Genomic DNA, 20,304 nt, shown 5'->3' with positions numbered 1-20,304 from the left:
TATTTCCTGCTTAGCAGGAGTTTAATAAGAGATGCCATCACTTCCTGTCCTAAACTATTGTGTGTTCTTGCCTGCTGTGTAACAGCTGATGTACTCCGCCCCGACAGAGCTGATTTTCACTTGTGGGTGTAATTGCTACAGATCCACACTAAATTTTGAGGTGGGCTTTTTTGAATCCTTGTGGTTAAAGAAACAACAGGAGGGGAAAAAAGACCACGCCACGTCCTTTGATCAGAGAAAACCCAGCTTTAATTTTGGTCCCGAAAAAAGAGAGCTTCATAGACATAAAGAAAATTAACTAAGCTATTTTATAAGGTATTTTGTGGAGTTATACAGGGAAGGGGAAATGCCAAATATGCCTAAATAGCAAAAATCATCTGATTTTTTGGAAGAATGTAAAAATGAACTGGATTTGCGAGGTAGTTATTTCCCTGCCTTATTTCTTATAAAAGACTTAGGGGAAAAAAGAAGGATATTAACCCTGATTTTTTGTTTTTATGTATCTCTTTTGGTCACTTTATTTTGCAAAGATTTTTGAAAGAACAATGTGAGCTATCATGGTAATAAAGATTTTCAGTACCTTAACTGCTAGCAGTACTATGGCTCGTGTTTTTCCAGTCAAATACAAACAAGTAACCTAAGTCTTTCCTAATGTAGAAGTATTTTATTACCCGACTGAAAAATGTAAAATGAGCTTATTTTTCATTAATTCCAAGGGTCAAAATTACATCCTGGATATCTGGTCCCAACAACTTGCATTTTAAAGCACTCTAAGACTTAGAATCAAACATTGGTTCTGAGCACAAGACAGAGCCATTTATTTTAACTGTAAAATGGAATGAGAATACCAGTATAGAGGGGACATAGTGAAGAATTTTTTATCCGTCTACTGTTAAAGGGTTAATAGTTTAATTGTTTAGAATGAACTGACATTTCTCATTGTTAGTGATCAAACTGGTTAATAAAAATACTATTTTTGTTCACGCTTGGGGCTTTCAGATGGGAGAAGATGTGAAAGAGATGCTGGAGGAGCTATAGAAGGCAAGGCTGGAGTATGAGACACTGCTAAAATGGGGTTGGCAGAGTAAATAACAGATTTCTCTGTCTTTTAGGTAGAGCAGAAGAGAGCAGAACTACCCTTCAACAATTGAGGACTGAAGGGAAATAATTTGTAGCAAATTTTGTCTCTCTCACAGTGAGATGCGTGATAAGAGGTGTGCACTTTCCCGTAAGCGTGTGGTAAGTTGTCTGTAACACAGGCTGATGCAGAAGCTCCTTAGGGAGGATTTTTGGGCTCTGATAGTATGTGTGAAGTTGCAGTCTAGTTTTTTCAAAGAACTTTATTTGGAAGTTCTTATTTTGGCCGTTGTTCAGATCATCTGACTTCAGATCTGTATTTTCTGTAAAGAGTTACGGCTGTTCTGGGGATTCATTTTCCTCAGCACCTTTGCAAAGCTTTAGTGGAAAAGCTACCTACGTACTGATTTTCACCCATTAAACAGTATTTCTTAATGGAAGCAACCTAGTGGTGAACACATCAATCCAGTTACGACGCTATTACATTTGTTTTATATTGCATATAAACTTACTTCTGCCTTTAAAGATTCCTTGGCCTTTTGTACTTCTGACCTCTTTCATTATGGTGAGGAGGAGTAGATTCCCATTTGACCACTCCAGGATGACATAATAAAACCAGGGGTGTAAGGGCATAAGGCCAGGTGTGCTTAGACATGGTAACTTGTATAAATAGCAGTCAGAGAGCGGTAGCACAACCTCTGTGATGCTGACAAGTATCTGTGATGAGAATAAACCTGAACACAGAGTAAATTCGGCATAAAGGCTATGCTTTTAACTGGGTTACACTGTTACTACTTTTGAATGTAATGTTTTAAAACATACATCAAAATTGAAGGATATAGTAATTTTTTAATGAAAATTGGCCTTTTTTTTATTAATAGCATGCATTAAATGCTAACTGTTTCTGCCCTTCATCAGAGGAATGACTAGTCCTACTAACCTTGCAAAAACTTTGTTATTTTTTCTTCGATGGTAACTTTCCACTGGTCTTTACTGTGTGTCAAATCTGTCTTAATATTTTTTATAATAATAAAATACATGCTTTGCAAACACTACTCCAGGACATCTGTTAACGGAGGCATAGAGTATAGTTTCTAGCCTCTAGTGAATACTGCATAGCCTTTTAAAACACCTTCAAAAGCTTTTTGTTTGTTTAGGTGGATGAGAAGGTCTGCCTAGAATAGACCATGTTACAAGATCAGAGCCTGGAAACGTTCATGTGGGGTTTAACTTCCCTCACTGACCTTCGAGCGTAGTCCCACAAACAGCCGAACTGCTGCACATGAAGGGTTGTAAACCTGTGCTGCTAACGTGTGAACAGGGGTGGAGAAGAGAGGAACCTCTCAAACTGGCTTTGGCTTTACGGAGGTCCTCACAGTGAACTCCGCCTCCATAGTCCCATAGGAATTTTGGGCTTGACCTTCCAGACATTTATGTTTGGTACGTAAATGGTCCTAGTGACAGCAGTATCATTATTAAAACGTGTGGGGTTACTTGATTTTGTATCTGTTTTCTCCCAATTCAGCAATTAAGTTTATGAATGCATTGGTGGGTGCAACTAGTAAAAGAAATATTAATGATAGGGTCAATAAGCATAGCGGAAAAGACAAAAGGAACTACAAAACAATACTCTGACATGTTATGTATTTTTTTTTATGGCACTTACACTGGAAGCTTGAAAAGAATGCAAAGGCTAGCTGGATTTGTAATTAATTCATTATACAAAGAAAGCAAAAGAAATGAGAATCTTGTTGTAGTATACATGCTGCAGTGTGAATTTGCATTTTTTAAAATTGAGAATTTCAGCTTTAATATTGCCTGGGGGAGAAGAGCCAAATTTGAAAGGTAGGAGCCCTTCTGATGTAGTAGCTAATCACTTTAAATGCACCAGTAGCATCCACTAACAACAGCTTCTGTTGAATAAGCATATTAAAACAAAGGAATTGCTAATACATTTTTAAAACCTTAGTAAGTTTTGCAGTAGTAGAACCGATTTGTTTGTGATGAATAGAAGAACAATAACTTTTAAAACGTATTTGGGTGTAGACTATAAAATACTATGTAGTTACCTAAAACTATTTTAAATTGTTGACTGAAGGCTAAATTAATATTCAGTGCAATGAGAAAGATATAGTTCATATTTTGATGTCAAATATATCCCAGTGGTTTAAATTTGGATAGTTGACTGAACTTGGTGAAGAGAAGTAGTTTGTGATGGGGCCCTTGGTTCTGTATTCAAGATTATTAAATTCTGTCCTGCTGAGCATTACAGAAAACAAAGATTACATAACATTGACCAAACATACACACGTCTTTATTTTTCACAAGATACTATGGTTTGGCTTATTAACAGCAAAAAATATTATTTAGAGTGGTTATTTAGAGCAGTCATAAGAACGATACTAGAATTTATTTTAAATGTTACAAACAGAGATACTAAATATGTACGTAACAGCAGTAAATTTGGTAGTGGATTATCTAAATCCATTGTTTGTTTCTCCTTATAAAATCCTGTTATCTCCTGAGTGACAATGTTGTTGTCTTGGAAAATGTATGAGTTTTTGATGCATAGCATTCTGAGCAAAACAGCTATTTATTGTACCCGTACTCAATTCTTATCCCGCACTCTTTTTTTTTCCAAGACCATTATTAGTAAATTTTGAGGTTAGAGAGGTACTGACCCAATCAAACATGTACAGAGCTTGGCCTCCGAGTTAATTAAATACGGGTTAATAACATATTATAAGGAAATCATTGTCCTTATTACAGTTATTAGGTAGTTAGTCAAATTATAGCTTCAAAGGAATGCAGAGCATGGAGAACTCAGGACTAAATTATGCATTTGAACCTTAGGCCAGCTTTTACTGTTGAGGTAGTTTGCTGCTAAAAGAAATTGTGTGTCATTGAAATTAAATGCCTTTCTGGGGATGGAAGGTTCCAGTTTTTAATGAAATTACTGTGTGTGGTGTAGTGAAATGATTAAAATCTGTATTCCGGGAATGTGGCGGACAAAGAAATCAATAAATGCTAGCAAACCTTTGCTGCTGGATGTGAATCCGGGCAGTGAAATAAACTAGCACAAAAATAATAATTAAAAACATATCAGCACATTAATGTATTTAGCGTGAGCCTCATGAGACATCATCTTCACTAATTTTCAGCATACATTTTACTGTGTAATGAGAAGCTTTCTTTTCTCGTATCCGTATTAGGCAGCATTTTTGCCCTTCCCCCAGTGTTCCTGCATTGCAATCATTGTGCTTGCACTTATTATGTTACAAATGACCGAGGTAAGGCTGACATTCTCGTTGCATGCAAAAAGAGCTAGTCTGCCAGGCTTTTTTTTTCCCTAATGAAGCAGCTTTGTGAAATCTCCCCATGTGTTAATACTAATGAAGATTCTCCAGCACAATTAAAATCACAGCCAGTGGCTGAAGAGGAAACAGAAAACAATGGCATCTTTCTACATATGCATATTTCTTTATGCTGAGATCAGCTTTATTTAGAAATAGCGTTGGTTTTTAAAATGCTCGTATGCAGCATTTAACGGGGTTATCAAGCTGTACACGTTCTTGAATTCTGCAAGGGTGGTTTTTACCCGCTCATACTGAAATCACGTAGATTTTTTTCATTGCGGTGCGGTGTAACTTTAAATCTGTAGTGTTGGGGTTTATAGGGAGCAGTCCTTTGGCTCTTGAAGTGCACTTTAACCCTGCCTGAATTTGAGACTATGCCAAAGAAAGAAAGAAGAGGAGGATACCGTGTGTGTAGTTCGAAGGGTTGGTGTAGGGAAGCACAGCTTTTACTTTTTTACACATAACCTGTACAGGTTGTTTCAGGCAAGGCAAGAACATTGGTATTTAAAAGATGTATTTTTAAAAAACATCCTTCTGTCAATAGCTGGTTAATTTTAGTACTTTCCCATAAGTTTTAACTTCACTCCCCCACTCTTGTTGCCTGTTTTACTTTAATTTATCTAGTTCTAGAGCATAACAGTTGAACGTTGCTTCCACTGAATTTCTGATTCGGGAGGCTGCTCTAAGATGTCTCCTCTTTCGAAATGGGTCGCCTTGTTTGTTTTATTTCAGTAGATGGCTATTGTTTGTATCACAGATTCTTTGTTGATATATTAATTTATTTTTTTTTTTTACCTGAACTTAATCCGCAGCGTAAGGATTAATTTAGGTACTTCAGGCGGGCAGCCGCGTTTCTCCCCCGGTCGATGAAGTCGTCATTAAAAATGACCAGCCGCGGGCTCGCACGCGCTTGTCGTCGCCTGGAAAACACGAACGGTTCCTCACGAACTGTTCCCAACTTTTCCTGACCACAGAACGACTGCGCGGGGCGAGCGCAGGGGCTGCGCCCGGGGAGGCGGGACGGGCCCGCTCCGCTGCCGCCGGGCCGAGCAGCCCCCTCCGCCCGCCCGGTGACGGCGGCCGCGCTGTCGGGGAGAGCAGCGCGGCGGCTGACGTCACCGGCGCGTGGTGGAGCCGAGCCGAGCTCGCGGGGGGACCGGCTCGGCGCGGAGCGGGGCTCGGCCCGGGGCGGCCGGCACCGCGCGCCCCGCCCCCTGCCGCGCCAGGCTCCGGAGGGCGCCGGGAGGAAGGGCCGCCCTCCCGGCACACACGGCCCGGCCCTCCGCCACCCGGGACGCGGGCAGCGCTCCGCGAGCTCTGAGGTGAGTGAACGCCGCTCCGCCCGCCCCGGGCAGAGTTTCCCTTCGCGGCGAACGCCCGGAACGCCGCCGCGTCCCGCCGCGCCGAGCTCGCGCTCCCTAGTTGAGGCTGCGTCCGCCCCGCCGGCGCCCGGCGCCTCTTTGTTGTGGTGGGCCGGCCGCGTCGGGGGGCGCGAGCGCCGGTCCCGCCGCGGGGCCCTGCCGGGCAGGGCGGCGAGTCCGGGGCGGCGGCCGGGGCCGCGGTGTCTCGAGGCGGGACGGCACGGCTCCCCAGCGATTTTAAACTTCCACTCGTGGCCGCAAGCCCGTGTCTCGGCCGGGCGGCGCCGGTCACGTCTCTGCCGCGGCCGCCCGCAGCCTCTCGGGCGGCGCAGCGCTGGCGGCGGCCGCCGGGGCGGCTCTTTGTGTGGCGCGGTGCGCTCCGCTCCGCGCCGGCCCTCCCGCCCCTCGGCCGCCGCCTGCGCTCCCGCTCTCCCCTCGCCGCCGCCGAGCTGTCCCGCTCTCCTCTCCCGGCGCCGGCCCGGGCTGTCAGGCCGGCCCAGGCGTGCCGGCCGGCACTGCGCGGGCGCGGAGCGCCGTGAGGCGTGCGGCGGGGCGGCCGCTGGTCAGGGGCGGCGGGGGGCGGCAGGCGCGGGCTCTGCCTGCTCTCGGCGTCCCCCGGGCTCCGCGCACCTCTGCGCTCCCGGCCGCGGAGGCGTACCGCGCTCCGCGGCCCGGCCGGTGGCAGGCGGCGCTCCGCGTACCCGGCTCGCCGCGGCCCTGCTGCCTTCATCTTTTGTGCGCGTCGCTTCCTTATAAAGAGAAGCGAGCAGCTGCAGCCGGGGCCGGGTTGTTGAAATTTATCCCTTTGTGTATATTACAATATCCTCCATTTTTCTGCCCTCTAAACAACGAGCCTTTCGCCATCTTGGGCAAATTTTTATTCCCAAGTCTGTCCGTCTCTTTTAGGAGGGAATGGGTGGAAATCCCGAAAGCCCTTCTGGATAAGACTGGAAGTTTAGGAAATGTTACAGGGACAGACAGTGACGTCATGTAAAGTTTTAAGGGGAATTTTTCCCAGAGTGTGTGCTTTCCCCCGGAATTCCTGATGTAACGCGTTGTAGACCGCACTTTAAAGAGAAAGGTGCCTAGTTGAGGCTGCACGTTCAGGGAACGTTAAGAATTCGCTTCTTTATCTGGTGTCTGGTTTTGTAAAAGAGAAATAATTGTGCTTTTTGGGTTGTTCTCACCCTCCCCCCCCCTTTTTTTTCTGTCCTGGCCTTTAGTATTTGATACGTATTCTTGCTTAACTGTTTGGTTGTTTAAAAAAACATTCCAATGTTCTTATGTTAAATAACGAATCATCAGGAGATTGGCATTATTTTTTTTACAGAAAGTAGTAATCTGACATGAGGTTTACATGAAACACTCGGTACAGAATCTTCCCTGAGGAATAAACAGTTTCTACTTGGGATGAGGAACATGGAAACACACAGTTTTTCCATTTTTAAATGACAGATTTGGGGGACATATTTGGAAGCAACAAACATTAAGCTGTATTGTTTAAAGGTTCCGCTTGGAAAGTACCTGTATGTGTGTTACATGTAGTTACGTGTAGTTAAATGGTTATGTTCCAGATACTGTATAATGTGGGTGGCAAAATGTAGTTGCTATGCTAAACTCATTTGGGAAAAAAAGAAAAATAGATCTCTACCTGTGGCTGTAAGCTCTGTGTACACTATTGTGAAAAGGGAAACAACAAAAGGTACTGTTCTGTTAATTTACTTCTCAACTGCACTTTTTAAAAAAAAATCTCATAAAAGTTTTTCTGGTCACATGATATGACTTAGTGAAACACAGGCTACTTGATAAGGCATAACTATTGTAGGTAAAGTTCTGTTTTTCCATTCTTTTTCCTGTACTCATCTTACTCGCTGCATGTTTACAGTCACACTAAGGAGAACATGAAACTGCCTGTATTTAATTTGCATTTTCTTTGTCTTCAGGGTTGGGAAAAACATTGACAACAGTTAACGTAGAAAGTAATAGGAATAGCTGTTAGTACATCAAGACGTTTTTTCTATCCAAGTCACTATTGAATGATGTACCTAAAGTGTCCTTAAGGTTATGTTGGAACAAATGTCAGATACTTACCTCGAGGGGAGTGTGTGTGGTGTTTTTTTTTGTTGTTGTTTTGGTTTTTTTTGTTTTTTTTTAAATGCGTCAGAAAGTGTGGTTGAATTGAGTATGTGCCAGCTACGTGAATATTAGGTAGATGAAAATGTTTAAATAGTTGAAAGCATATACAACAGATGGTTCTAAATTATACATGCAGCAAAGGTCTAGAAGATTTGACAGATTATAAATGTGAGGAACAGAGGATAAGTAGTTTCAGAAAATGATGGCATACTTGACGTCTCATACCTGTAATAAACGCTGTACACGGTTTTGTCACAATGCTGCAAAATCAATAACCTACGTAATATTAACAAAATAGTAGCCAAGGTCATTTTTGTAAAGTGTGTGTCGAGGAAGCATTAGGAGTTGTTAAGGGATCTCTTTGATGTTCAAGAAATTTTATGTTCGCTTCAAGCAGGGGATATTTGTTTAATCATGGATGGTACCAATTCCTTGCAAGCAATGGAGCATTAGTATCAAGTTGTGATGAGGTTCTTCATAAATAGAACTCTCTGGAGAGTAAAAAATGTTTCTTCAGAGGATCAGGCAATGTTCCCTTTTTCATTACTGACCCAAAGTCTGTTCTGAATGACACAAAATAAGGTTTTGCGACTAATGTGTATTGAAAATAAACTACAATTGTGGTACTGGTATTTCTCATCCTAAATTTTTTTTACCTAAATACCACTGTGCTGGGTTCCTTACAGGTCAGTGTTCCCAGAAAAAGTAATAGTTTTTAAGATTCAGTCTTTTAGATTATTGTAGGTTGTCAGTAACATTGTAAAATTATTCAAATGGTGTTAGGGGAAAGATAGCTAAATACATGCTATGTACCTTTTGGTGAGAAGTAGTTGATTTTGATGGACGTGTAATAAGATGCCTTACACTTTCAGAAGATAATTAGCTATATTTTTGTATTACGGAAGAAATAAGCGTTGGTTGACCACTTCAGTGTATTTTTTTTAACCTTTATACTGACCTTATGAAGTGCAGCAGAACTGAATTGTTTGTCTTTTTGGGAGATGCTGAAAATGCAAATAAGAAAGTAATGGAGGTCTGTCTTTTTAGGTCCTGTTGCCCTTTTTCTCGTTTTCTTTGTTTGCCTGTTTATTATAGAACTGCAGTGTGAAGGAGCAGATGTTTTGCAAAACATCCTGATGTGTTGCTTTTTCTTAGGGGAGTGCATAACTGTTCCTTCTGATGCATCGGCTTGACAGCTGGCTGATTTCATGGAACTGCTAAGAAGCCATTAGTGCTGTCATTGAATTGAAACAGAACAGTCACTCCCAGCTTGAACTGCAATTGTTAATGTCTTTGTTGCTACTTTTCTGTTCCTACACAAGATGTGGAATATCACAGTTGCAAAGAAAAGGAAGTTTGTGCTCTCTGTCTCATCTCCCCGAATTAGGGAAAGGAGGCATTAGTACTAGACCGCTTTTAGTTTTATAATGTTCTTATAATGGCATATTTGGGATTGAGAGATTTTAGCTCTTGGGAGGCAGACTTAGCACAACCAAAAATGCAGTTTGCTACAGACACACCCCCTGACACGGTAAGGGCATCCCACAGTTCAAATCACTTCACTGTGGTTTCCGCCCCCCCAGACCCTAAGACAGGTATCTTCAAATAAAACCAAACAGTGGTGGGTTTTGGTTGTGGGTTGGTTTGGGTTTTTTTTTGGAAAATGAGCAAACTGTATTCTGATAGAAGATTACAGAGTGTGGTACTTTGTGTTTTCATCGCTTAGATAATTTTGCCCAACAAAGATTCCCAAAGTGTACCACTTTTCTCCCAAGTGTGGTTCAACTTTCGAGTTAATTTGGTTTTACTATAGTAGATTCAGTAAATTATGTCATACCACATTATAAACTAGTTGTGATCATAAATTGCTACAGAAACACTAACACATGTCAAGGACAGCAGTGGTTTTTGTGATTGTTGAATAGTTTACAACATCCTGAACATCGACAAAATGTAGTAAGTATGTGTTGGTCAACATATTTTAAAGAAATTGGAAGTTTGTGGTGAAGATAACATTATGCAGAATTCAAAATTTAGGTACAGGTGATCTTCCCCACCACATCAAAGAAGAAAATGAAACATCCTCTTTGTGACTGACATTTATGCTTTTTAAAATTTTTTTTGTTATACTGCTACATTTTTACTTTAAAATTATTTTTATCGTGGTAGGGGTTTGGAGTTCTTCCCTCTTAATCTTTACTGATGAGGAACAGAAACAAGGATACTCTTAGTAAGATTAAACAGATCCTCCTGCACCCCACTCCCCCAGTTTTTGCCTGCTTATTTAAAAAAAAGGGAAGGAAAAAAGGGACAAAAAAATCAACAAGGAGTCACCAGAAGATTTGCATAAGGAAAATAGTAGACTCACATTAATGTCTTTATTTGTGTTTCTTAGAACTTTTATGAAGGTGAGGATGTATTAGTTTCACTGGTACACAGGTAGGGACTCTGATGTACAGAAGGATTTAGTCTTTTACCAGCATCACGAGAAGTTGATGGTAGAGGTAGAAAGAAAAGCTGTCTTCACTGGCGTTAGTCTGTGGTTTGCTTGAAAACTGAAATGTGTGGTTTGTTATTCTGCAGAGAGCAGAGAGTAGGTAAGTTGAGTGCACGTGGTCATTAAAAGAAATTGGGAACATCTTTTCATCCAGTCTCTGCAGAAGGGCCAAGGAAGGTGCAGTACTTTTCTGTTACTTTGTTTCTTAATCATGCAGTTTTAAGTTAAAAAGATTTGTAGAACATTTAATCCAATTAGCACACGGTTTCACATATTAGCTGTGGTAAGTTCTTGCTTACTCTTTTACCTCTTTACTTCCTTAAATTTACAGTTGTGTAATGCCATGGTCTTGAGCCATTCCTTGAAAAGAAAAAAAATCAATATACTGTTAAAAGTTTGATACAGAAGTTCCTTTGAGATTTAAATGGAAATAAAACAAAAAAAGCTTATTAATTTTACAGTTTAATTCTGATTTTTGTTTCTTTTTTGGAGAAGGGAGGAGAAATTGTGATTTATTTTATTGCGGTATTAGCATTTAATGAGACCACCAGGTGAAAGAAACACTCTTAGAGAGCGAGGAAGTCTTATGCTTGTTTAATTTTTTTTAATGTAGCGACAGGAAAGAAGGATACAGGGTTTTTCTCTGCTTACTTTAATAGAATTAATTTATGCATTTGGCAAAATTCCTAATACCAGTTTCTTCTCTTTTCATGTGAATGTTTTTCAGCTCGGTGGGGAAAAGACAAATATCAAGGAAAGTATACATTTTTAAACCTCACCTAGTGACAGATGATCTCTCAGACATAGTCTCTGCAAGCGGGACTCACAGAAAGATGTGCTGGGCTTGTCGGTATCCGTTTCGTTCCTTCAGAAGGATGATGCCTGTTGCCATTGACACGAAATCTCTCCCATTGCCTTTGCACTCACACCCGTCAGGGCCTCCTGAATGTCTGCTGTGTGTGAAGGACACAAGACTCTCTTTTCACTTGATGTAGGTCAGGCATTGTAAAGAGCTGAATGGGTTAAGCCTTGGTAGTTTGCAAAAAGAGATTGCAGAGATTTTTCTAGCCCCTGAGGGAGGAATCACACAAAACCTTAAAATTCAAACTACTGAAAGTCTAGGGGCACTATCTGAAAAATTGGTCTGCCCGATGGACTGTTTACATTAGTAATGGCCCCACTGAAATCAATGGGATTGCTGAGCATAAAGGCTTGTCTCAGGTAGTGTTTGCAGTATAAAACCTTGGAAAAGAAGGTGGCCTTAGAAATAATGCAGTGACCCTCAGATAATGTTGTCTTCTTTTTGGAGCCTCACACAGAACTAACTTCTGCTCTGGAATTGTTGGAGGGGATGACAAAGAATTTTAACTTTTGAATAATGGAGAACCCTACTGGTGTTTTCCTGGCAAATTACAGGAAGTGTAAACTAGATTTTCTTTAGAATATTTATTAAATATGATGGTTTAAAGGCACAAAATACTCTGCCTAGCTGTTCTTGAGTTTGATTCTTAGTCGTGAGACTGCTGGACGAGGAGCTCAAACTTTGAAATCTAGGGAGTATTTTTTCTTTCACTTTGAATACGTAGCTAACTTTTTTGGATTTAATTATTATTATTTAATATTAATCAAATTGTATTAATGAATTAATCTTTTTCTAACGCTGAAAGATTCTTCAGTGAACAATGCATTGCATTTTATCAGATACTTGTTTTAGAACAGTGGTGTGTGGTATCCAAATATAATCAGCGAAATAACCCCACAGTCGCCCCCCCCAAGCCCTCAGTCTTCTCTTGTACAAGAGAAAACCGGTTCAACAGAAATCATTGCGGTGGCCCATCGCACGGGTAGGGACATAATTGTGTGGATTTTGCCCCATTTTTCTGTTCTTACACTTTTCCACAAGCGTGCACTCATTAATCAAAGACGCTGTACTCCTGCTGAGGGCAGAGAGGTTCATCAAACTGGCAGCCTGTTTGGTGTAAAGAACAGTGTACTGAAGCTCTTAACGTGCTAGGACATAAATAAATGTAAGGTCTTTGTATGCAAACCCTGGAGGTTAATACTGTATAATTCAATGTCCTGTCTTTGTTTTTATGATTGATGTTTTTAAGTGTTTGAAGCTTGATGCAAGCCTTCAAGCAGGTCAGGGCTGACTGTCTGATGGGCTGAAGCAAAAAAGCGTTAGCTTAGCAGAGGGGCTTTCCTGTATGCTGCGGGGATTTTTTTTTTTTTTCTTAATTTTTATTTTTTGGCTGGGAGATCATTGTTGTGTTGCCTGAGCTGTTATAGGAAAGTGGTAGAGATTGACAACCCCTGCTGTGATAATGGACTTTGTGCATGAAACACCGATAGTTTGGTCCTATTTGTACTGAAGCTTACTGCTATTTGTATCCCTAACAGAACTAACATGTAGAACAAGCAAAAACTGCTGGGATTTCCCTGTAGAAATAGTGCTGGGATTTGGCTTTAACATGAATTGGTTGCATATTCATAATTTAAGAACAGCTGGTTACAGCAAGCACATAGTCATTTGCAAGCTATTATAAACCATTCTGCTCACACATGGAGGCTGTGCTTGAGGTTTTTTTATTGATCTACCTGCATTTGAAATGTGGTCGCTGCAGCCACAGAGGCCTTTCATTTTAGCTGTGCTTGCATCATAGAACAGCCTCGGTATTAAATATTTAATTTTAACTAAATGCTGAATAAAATTATAAACTGAGCTTCGAAGAAACAAAGTGTGAGGGTGAGCAGTGACATACATCTTAAATACAAAATCTTGCTATGTAAAGCAGCCTAAAAATGTCGCATCAACCAACCCTTGTAGTCCTTTGGTAGCTTTTGTTGTTCTCAGTAAAAAATCTTTGTTAGATTTACCCAAGATTATCTTGCTAAAACTGTAGTTGCTGAAATTAGTGGTTTTCATGCATTGTATGCCCAGTGCTTTTTGAGGAAAACCCAGAAGTATAACGTGATTATGCTACACAAAGTGATGATGTAGTAAAATAGTAGTAAGTGCAGTCTGGCTGAGTATCATGTGGAAAAAATAAGGCATGTATTAGAAATGACTGTACTCTGACATGGGTAAACTTATCTGTTGTTACAATGTGAAAAATACATACTTAGAAATATTGGATAGTAATACATAAAAACTGTGTTAGCAAAGTTGATTTATCCCCCCCCCCTTCACTTTTGCTTTTCCAGGTTAGAAATAAAGTGAGGTATTTACACTAGTTTATACACTTAGTTTGATAACTTTTCTGTATCTTTGCTTGCCCTAGTGACTGGAACTTCTAAAAGGAGAACTATACTTTTGACTATAAAAATCAGTTTTCTGAACACCCTTATGTTCCTGTGGTCATAAAAGGCAGCCCAAAATGCCCTCTCTCACACATCTTTTGATCCAGTATGTTGTAAGTTGCTACCTCGTAACCTGGAATGTAGATAGAAGGTATTGCTGAGGAAAGATGAAAATAAATTCTTACTTCATGTGTATGGATTCAGGAAGATGGGAAGCCGTTAAGGAAGGTTCCTTACAGTGTTAGTCAGTGAGTGAGTTAAAAATATCAGGCATACATGCCTGAAAGAGAGTCTAGTTTTTCAAGCTGTATAAGTTGATTTAATAAGATTATCACTCCGTACAGCTGTGGTCTTTTCTAAGTATTTACAGCAGTTTTAAAAAGGCTACACCGTAAGAAATGCAAACCGGTGTTTTTCCATTTCAGCTCTGATCATTTTTCATCCTTGGAGTTACCCTTAAGCACCTCACTGCTTCTTTTCAATGTTGATGAAAGAGCTAGATCAGAGATAATAGTTGAGACTACAATTGTGTGGTTTAGGAGAAAAGTGAGGCAGAAGAGGAGAGTGCTTAGTAGTTAGATCTTTTGGGGACCCAACCTCTACACCAGCTGTAATGCTAGAAACAAATTCTTTATGGCACAGTTGTAAGAGCTTTCAAAGCAAGGAGAATTCCTCTGGTTTTTTACTTACCAAGTCTAATATTAGAAACAATGGAGAGTCCCATTTTGGCTCTTTCAGGGAAATTACCTTAAGTGGGACTCTAAAGAACTAAGTGGATGCTTTTCTCCCTGCCCTGCCCTTGAAACGCTGAATGGGAATAGTCTCCTTAGTCATCATTGACAATCAGGCAACAGCAGACAGTGACTGAATTTTTTTTCACCATTTTGTATAGACCATGTTAAAAAGCTACTATACTATCCCAACGAAAGTCTGAGAAATGGGAAGAAAGTTGAGATCCAAAGTATTGATTGAAGTCAGTGAAAGGGTGTAGAGTAGTGAAAAAAATCGCAGTAATACATTCCAGCAATTCTTTATCTTTCTGGCAAGGTAGTAGAGAAAGCACTCTGATTCGGTCATACCTTGAATGTATTGAATGTCTGATTCAATGTCTGATTTGAAGGATGGGGTTTAAGCAAAGTGGGAGGATGTTTGAACACAAAACAGGGATGTCTGAAACTGCGAAGTCTTTGGATGGCGTACTAGAGACCTCCCACTTGGCAAGTTTGTTTGGTTTTTGGTTGGTTTGTTCTGGGTTTTTTTTTGTTGTTGTTTTAACTTGCCAACAACTACCAAATTAAAATAATATTAAAGGATTTGTATAGTTTACTTGCTACTTAATGCATGTAAGAGTGTTTGGAGAAGTAAATTTTAGAAAAGAAGAAAAGCCTTAAGGAAAGAATATATTCCCAAAATGACAATAAGCTATTACTGAAAGTTCTTTACTGTTCGGCATTTAACTGGGATATTAGCGCTACATTTTTCTGCAGTTGTCATCTTTTTTTTTTCTTCTCTAGAAGTGTGTTTCAAGCCTTATTTCCCCCCCTAAGGCTTAAATGTATAGCAGGTCATCTTCACTGAGCCAAACGTGTTCTTGAACAAGAGTGGGAAGTGCTGATCCCACAGTTGGGCCCTGTCCAGAGGGTTACTTTTGAAGTAGTTCTTTGCAGCTGCATGAAAAAGCGTGTTCGTTGTACAAAGGAACAGTCAAGGGGCACAAGGGGAAGGAAGGAACTCACTTATTTTAGGGTAAAACTAATGTTAAGTGCACTAGTAAGTGCAATCAGTTATAAAATGCCCTGTGTCACCTGGCATTAGGAACTAAAAGGAACAGATTATACTAGGTAATTTCCCTTTTATTTGTGTGTGATAAAGATATAGAGCAGCTTGGAATATTTTCCTGGGTTTTTTTGAGATATGTTTTCTGTGTTTCTGCTGTTTCTGATCATCATTGAGGTAAATATGTGATCTTTTGACTCTTGCAGATACCAGTAAATTTTCAGTGTTAACAATTACGTTGTTATGGATATACAGCATATTGCAAAGTATTGTTTTGATATAAGTGGTTTATACAGAGTAGCATTTAAATGTACCCTACAGTCTTTTTGCAGTCAAGGAAATGAGTTATGTATTTTGAGAGATCTGTTAATAGCGTAAAGACTTAATAATAAAACAGGCATGTAGGGGGGACGATCACTCTTTTAAACTTCTTAGCTTCTAAATGTTTAATTTATATAATTATAGTTTTGGTTTCTTGTGAAGTGCTTAAAATAAATACACGAGCAGTCATCTTATGGAATGATCTGTTCTATATGTTGCAGGAGGCATTTGAAATGCAGGTAGGTGGGATCTCTAACACACTTTGTAAAGCTGAATTACTTTTTTTTTGCTTCATACATTGACCTCAACAGAACTGGCCTGCATTCCATTAATTTTATAAAGCTTGGACTGAGGGAACGGTTCATTCTTCAGTGTTTGTTGTCCCTGTTGCTTCCAGCAACATAGGCAATAATATAGATAATTTGAGTGCTGGGATAGTTAGGTGATGTCTATAAATCCTCATGTTCATTGTATTATGTTCTATTTATACACAGAATCTTATTCTTTAGTTTAGCAGCCCCTTACAAGTGTATGTTTCCGTATATAATTTGAATGATTCATAACTCAGTAAATCATCTGTGGTTTTCTGCAAAAGTTCGCTTAAATTGTAAAGAGGTATTTGAGTGCCAGATTTCAAGTCTAATTCTTTATAATAGCCACTTCAGATTTTTTAGAAAAAAATCATATGCTAACTTCTAGGGGAGACCCATGATGGAGAAGGTGATCCACAAATAGTGAATCAGTATTCTTGGCCGAAAATAGCATAATTGTAATATGTTGTTTAGCAAGAACTGCTGATTGTGGAAAGCAGTGACAAACGCTTGGGCACACAGTTTTTTTCAGAGATGTTTGAGAGGAACGTTTGAGGTGTGGAGTATCTGATGTTTAGAAGCAAAAGTTGCATTTTATGATGTTTGGATTTAGTCAGCCTGGAGATGAGCAGTGACCCCTGTTTAAGTACAGCATTGGGCAGATTGGTAGATAGTTCTTACCAGCCTAACAGAAGTAAAGGAACAGCCTAGAGAAGTTACCTGTGTTACTTAGTTGTGTTACGATCTGAAAATGTCAAGGGTGGAAGTGAAGAGTCATGTGTAGTTTTGGGTGTACAGTGATGTAGTACCGTGTTGAAAGGTTTCTCTGGCTTGGTAAGAAGGGATAGCTGCTGGTGTGACTAATTGTCACACTTTTTTCCTTCATACTTTTTAATTCTAAAGTTTGTAATGGTTTACTTGGAGAAAAAAGTAGGAAGACAAGTAAATGACTGGTACTTGTGAGTTGTTTGCCTGTCTTACTAGCCATGGAAGGACATTCAGAGAGTCAGTTAATGCCCGTTTTTTCAGGTTAAAACTATTCAAACCTACACTGTTCTCCTGAAAAAAGGGCATAATGGCCCTCTCATTTTGTGTCTCTTCAATTTATTGAAAAGGCAGTTATTTCTTTTGCAGCTGATGTGGTGGTTGGGTCTGTCTAGCCCTGAGCCTATTGGCTGTAACCCATCCCATTGCAGTATCGTAATAAAAGTTAAGGAATTATTTGTTTATTGAACATCCATATTAGTGTTTATGGACAGAAAAATGCAAAACTGACTCTAAAATGTTGCATTACGTAGGCAAAGGGAGATCAGATTACTTCATGTACATACCCAATTTTGTAAGAAAATTTCACTTTTAGCTTGAATTCTCCAAATGCTTTATAATAGATTTTGGTTTATGGAAATTCTGACTTATTTATTAAGCTTTATTCTGAAAAAGCAGCAGCCACATGCAGATTAAAAGTAAGTTAAGACCTTTTGAATGGTGTTCACAACCAACGTACTTGAAATTCATGAGACCCACATTGATTTCTGCTGCTGGATAGCTTGTCTTTAAAATGAGTGATGTCAGATTTTTTTGATGGCTTGGTTACAATGCAGTGTATTTTTTTTAATAGCATGTGATTTGAAAGACCCTATAGGGTACAGGCTGACTTTACCTGTTACAGAAAAAAATGTTTTACTATGGTGAAAAAACACTATGCTTATGAAAAGATCAAACTGAACTGGAAGAGTCTCGGGAAACTAAGTGGCTGCATGAAATTAATCACTGATGAATTTGAAGTAATGCCCATGGAGCAGTGGGAAGCACAGAGAATAACATAAACTAAACATACACAGCGATGGATTCTAAATCAATTACCCGCCATCAGGTAGAGCTACTGGAGTCATAATGCATAGTTCTGTTAAAAACATCAGTTCAGCAGCGGTCACAATGCAAGTTTGATGCAGTACTGGGAGAAAAAAAAAGACAAAACAGAAAACATCTAGGACACTATATTAATTCAGGTCACCCTGTCAAGTAGAATAAAAAGCAAATAAAATTGAAAGGAATCATCAGTTTTGGAACACTTTCCATAGGAGATGAGAGTATATAGAAGTCTTCAGTGTGGGCTATGACCAAGTGCAGCAAAGTCATGCTTGGAATAGCAAAGTAAACAGAAAACAATTTTTTGGCATTTCAGATATGACTGAAATATAATACTGGAACTAAAATAACCCAGTAGTTTTTCAACATAAACCAAGAAGTGGTGCTTTTCACTTGATGCTGCGTTAAGTTGTGTAATCATCCTGGGGTGCTGTGGAGAGCAAAATTACAATGCAGTTAGAATGATTAGATATATTAATGGAAGGTGTGTTTGTCAGTGGCTGCTGAACATGGCGATCGAAAGGCAGTGTTAGGTTTGTTAAATCTTCATAATTCTAATTTCTGAGAGAGGGATATATACCTTTATTCTTTCTCAAAATGTTTATTGCTTGTGTAGATGTACCTTTATTTTGAGTTAGTTGCTGTTAATTTTATTTTTGTTAATATTTGATGTTTTGTGTCTTTGATAATTTGTATAGATGGAATAATAAGGATGCCAAAAATATGAAAATTCTTCTAAGATTTAAATGAATGTAGAGGTTTCGTCATGTTTTTATGTGAGGGATTAAAAAGTGATCATCTTTGGTTTGTGACTGTTCACCACAGTGTTTTCAGTCACCACTGATTATCCTGTCCTTCATTCTTGGTTCCTTACCGTGCTCTTTTTGCACTGAGTTTGTTAATGTGCATTCTTCCATTAACGTAATGTTATGGAGAATGATTTTACATACTGTAACTTCAACCTTGCGGATTTTTCCCATATCCCTTTCCTTCCCTGTCCCCCTGTGTGTATATTTGGTCTTCAGGTATATCACATGTGATATTTGTAAACTCAGTCTTTACCCCACCCCTGCCATTTAAGTATTTCTTTACCTTCTCTCCAGCTCCAGGAGATTAATTCTGAGGAAGAAATTTTCTTTCTGCTTCTTGAATAAATTCTCCTAACACCGTAGCTGATAAGATGAGCCTCATACGTTTCTAAAGTAGTCTGGATCTCAAATACTGTCAAAATTGGAAGGGGAGGGTTGAAGATAGCGTGTTCCGTACCTAGTCCTTAGTCCTAATGTATATATTTTCCGCATATAAGAAACAGTCTTGAACTAACTGCATGTTGCAGTGTTGCTTATATTAAGTGTGTATTGGTGTATGTAATCCTGTCTCAAGCTAGCTGGAAACACGGGGGAAGAAAATAAGATCCTCGTAGGTTGTAGGCCATAACCTATTGTTAGTTTCAGCAGGGCAAAAAACAAACCAGAAGTTCCAGGATCAAAGGAAAAAAGCATTCAGAAGGGAAAACTGTCCAGGAAAGGGCAGAGTTACAGAGCAGTGCGTAGGCCGAAGGAATCCCTTACATTGTGCTGTATTTCGCTGTCAGAGACTCGGCTCAGGTTTTGTCTAGTCAGCAGGCTCGTTCTGTTTTCTCTTGAGCCAGTGGCCAAGCACAGCTATGACTGGGTAGTTCGTACTGGGAATACTTTGGATTTAATCTCTGCTGCTTGTGTCAGTTCAGGGCTGAGCTGCTCAGAAAAACAGAAGCCATTTCTGTTCTAAAATGAGGCCGGGACAAGCTCATTTGCAGTAGTGCCAGATATGCATGAGCAAATAAATGACAGCCATGCGTATGGCAGTGTATATGTGTGTGCTTATATAGGAAGGGGGAAGAAGGATTTTGCTGTGTGATGAAGAGTTTTCATGCTGTGCAGTTTGTTTTATAAATGAAGAGTTTGATGCTTCAGATCATACTTCTGTGGTTATTTTTGCAGACTGGTTTTTGACCTCTAGCACGAGGCCTCTAATGTTGTAATTTATGTTTATTAACAATTAGGAGTACAGAGGTAATTTTTTCTTTATTTTGGTGAAATAGCACTTCTGCCCTCAGCTGCTGTTTATCCTTTTAATTTTATTTGTTTTTCTGGATGCCACATCAGTTGCCATGGGAACAAAAGCAGAACAGGAGAACCAGCAGCCAGCAACTGAACTGTCTGACTTAGTTTCTCCTTCTCTTTCCATGGGAACACATGTTTTAGAGGGGAGGATAAAATAAATACTTAAATTACTCTGGCAGCTTTTGCTTTACCTTT

At 39.7% G+C, this 20,304-nt stretch overlaps 1 protein-coding gene across 10 annotated transcripts in view; it reads left to right on the top strand.

The window, feature by feature from the left end:
* The first annotated feature begins 5,668 nt into the window (after nucleotides 1-5,668).
* BAZ2B (bromodomain adjacent to zinc finger domain 2B) overlaps nucleotides 5,669-20,304 on the top strand; it is a 124,445-nt gene continuing 109,809 nt past the window's right edge. For 9 of the 10 annotated variants that reach the window (XM_068407528.1, XM_068407525.1, XM_068407527.1 and 6 more), the window contains exon 1: nucleotides 5,679-5,755. The gene's annotated coding sequence lies outside the window, so the exon portion shown is untranslated. Of the gene's footprint in view, nucleotides 5,756-20,304 lie in introns of all 10 variants that reach the window. The other variant, XM_068407523.1, reaches the window with a different exon arrangement.

The sequence above is a fragment of the Nyctibius grandis genome, chromosome 9 (assembly GCF_013368605.1).
Source record: "Nyctibius grandis isolate bNycGra1 chromosome 9, bNycGra1.pri, whole genome shotgun sequence".
NCBI classification, from domain to species: Eukaryota; Metazoa; Chordata; class Aves; order Nyctibiiformes; family Nyctibiidae; genus Nyctibius; species Nyctibius grandis.
The sequence above is the reverse complement of the archived record's forward strand: the minus strand, read 5'-3'. Positions and strand labels throughout refer to the sequence as shown.